Genomic DNA, 2,776 nt, shown 5'->3' with positions numbered 1-2,776 from the left:
TGTTCTTTTATGAAGAATAATCGGAGTCAAGTATCAATTTTAAACATTTATTATCACAATTGAATAGACTATCGAATAAAGCAATTTACAGAGCTCTGGGTTCCGTCTCTATCTGAAGCCCTGACCCTAAACAGCAAAACCGTTCAGCTCGTCTTCAGGACAAGAGGGAACACCTACCTGCCTGAAACCCAATCTCTTATACAATTTTTGAAATGTGCAATGTGGGTTGATCTGGTGCCTCTCGTGCTGTTCCATTGGTCCATCTGTCCATTTCCCAAGGCCCCTTCTGCTCCAATCAAGAAAGACAGTTTTCCTAGAGAGGGAGGAAAACCTAGCACTGCCTGTGTGTGTGTGTATGAAAATAGCTATTTTACCAGACAGCTGTTTCTTCTAGGCCAAAATCTGACTATAACCTTGGTGTAAATCTTAGTATCTTATCAAACCCTAACTCCCCTGGCTTCAAAGCTCAGAGGGAATAATGAGCTCTTGTGGAGAAAAGGCAACAAATCTAATGAAATGTGGGATGATGAGACCTTGGAGAGCTACTCAGTGCACCACACTTTTAATCTCATGTGCCTGTAATATCACACAGTTTTTCAGTGTGCATACAGTAACTTATTTTCTCATCATGTTAGTGAACATATAATGTGGTGAATAGTAACTTCATAAACATATCTGTGACATGTAAGTATGTGAACTTACGTATTCTAAAATATAATCTTAACTATTCCTTTTCTAGTATGATAGAATAGTTATACACAAACAAAGTGAACACACAGGTTAAATGAACAACAGTCATGGTGTCAATCTTCTACTAAATAAGTACTTAATTCAATCAAATGTTAGAACCAATCCTAGAGTATAACTTTGTTAATAATTTTACCCAACATGGTGCAGGGCAGTTCTTTTCATTTTAGTCGCTACAGGTAAGTAGGGCTTGGATTCTGCTGCTGCTTCCACATTGTTATACAGACAACAGTGACTTTGTCATTTGAAATATATTTTTACCTATGTATCATATGATAGAAGCTTCATTAGAAATTGCTAGTTATGTAATGCTTGGTATTTTAGTATTTTTGATTTGAATCTCAAGCAATATGCACATAGAAAATTCACAAAAATATGTAAGTAAGATGTAGGTGTGTGCAGTTTTACTGCACAGGAAATCATTTAGGTCAGACTGGATCCGTCTTCCTGATTTGAATGTACAGTGTAGTCACTGTTTGGTCTCAGCATTCCTGTACACTGGAGCTGAAATGAAATGGTGACAGTAAGGTGAATGAGGTTTCAGCCTTTCATGTTTTTAAAGATTGCATTTGTTGTAGCCCTCGTTAGATTTTTAGCCAAGTGTGGAGTACGCAACCAGGAAAAAAAAATCATTGTTCAAATACTTCCAGACTGTAGTGTCTGCAGGCAGTGACCATCAAAGGACATTTCACGGATAATAAGAGATGGATATAAAAAAAAAAGGTCAAACTTGAGACAGGAGAGTCCTGAATTGGTTCCTAATGAGAGTAAACTGCTAAACACAATGAATCCTACATGCTGACCCACCTGCTGTAAACTTGAGACATCCAGTTTTTTAACAGTTGCTCTCATAAATGTATAGTTTTCAAGACTAAACAGACAAATGTCATCTGAGTCATTTTCTCAGGGTAGTTGGCACCTTCAGAGCTGCAGAAGGCTAGATCTAACTGTTCTCACAGGCTCATTTCAAAAGCCGCATTAGCTGAATAAGAATCAGAGCCCACTTGGAGCTTTATGTATCCACCTATGAATCCTAATTACTGGGCCCTGTTGTGGAAAAAATCTTCCCTTATGTGCTAAAATGAATGACGAGTGAGAAATAAAGAGATTTAGGACAGATCTGTCTTTTATTTATTTCTGCAGAAAGGAGCAGTCGGCGTGGGCTGCTACAGAGGCTCAAAAGAAGAGAAAGAACTATGTCATATATACACATGGGTCTCACATGCAAGTTTCAGAGAGGATTTGATAAAAAGCACCTCTTTTGATTACACACACCCACATTTAAAGAAGTCTTTGTCTTGAGATGGTACACAGAATCAGGGAGTGTGTACTTTTTCAAGGACAGATTGTGCTACCATTTTGCTGAACATACAGTTCAGATGTTCTGTGTGGACAGAGTTCACCGCAAGTTTAAGGCATACCTCTTTCCCAAGTTGTCTGTTTCATTTCCTAATCCAAATAGAGGTGGTAGCCTGAATGGACACACCACTTGTTACTTTTGTACAATGCAAGAAAAGATATTCGTTCACTGCAGTATGTGAAAATGAAATTACTGAGAATATGAGAGATGAATGTATTGATTATTGAACTGTACCTTATAATAAAACCCCCACCACTTCCATATTTTTGTGGATTAGGAAACAGAATCATAAATTGTGACACGTTAAAAAGTATGGAGCTCCTAGAATAAAGTTTGAGTGGATTCTAAAAAATACCTTCAAGCATTTTATCACTTACTGACTTTGTGGAGTGGTGTGAGAAAAATCACCTGGTCCTGAACACCAGCAAGACAAAAGAGATGGTGATTGACCCCCGGTGGAAATCACCAGCACTCACGCCGGTGAGCTTGCAGGGCTCAGATACTGAGATTGTGGACACCTTTAAATACCTGGGTGTCCACCTCAACAATAAGCTGGATTGAACCAACAACACAGATGCCATGTACAGGAAGGGCCAGAGCCGCCTCCACTTGTTGAGGAGACTGAGGTCCTTTGGTGTGCGCAGGGCACTCCTTCAGACATTTTATGAT

General features: G+C 38.9%; 1 protein-coding gene across 1 annotated transcript in view; it reads left to right on the top strand.

Annotated features, from left to right (window-relative positions):
• naglu (N-acetylglucosaminidase, alpha) overlaps window positions 1-2,776 on the top strand; it is a 17,564-nt gene that overhangs the window by 1,484 nt on the left and 13,304 nt on the right. The gene's annotated exons all lie outside the window — the stretch shown is intronic.

The sequence above is a fragment of the Monopterus albus genome, unplaced genomic scaffold (genome assembly GCF_001952655.1).
Source record: "Monopterus albus unplaced genomic scaffold, M_albus_1.0 scaffold117.1, whole genome shotgun sequence".
Lineage (NCBI taxonomy): Eukaryota > Metazoa > Chordata > Actinopteri > Synbranchiformes > Synbranchidae > Monopterus > Monopterus albus.
This window is presented reverse-complemented; position numbering and strand designations above follow the sequence as displayed.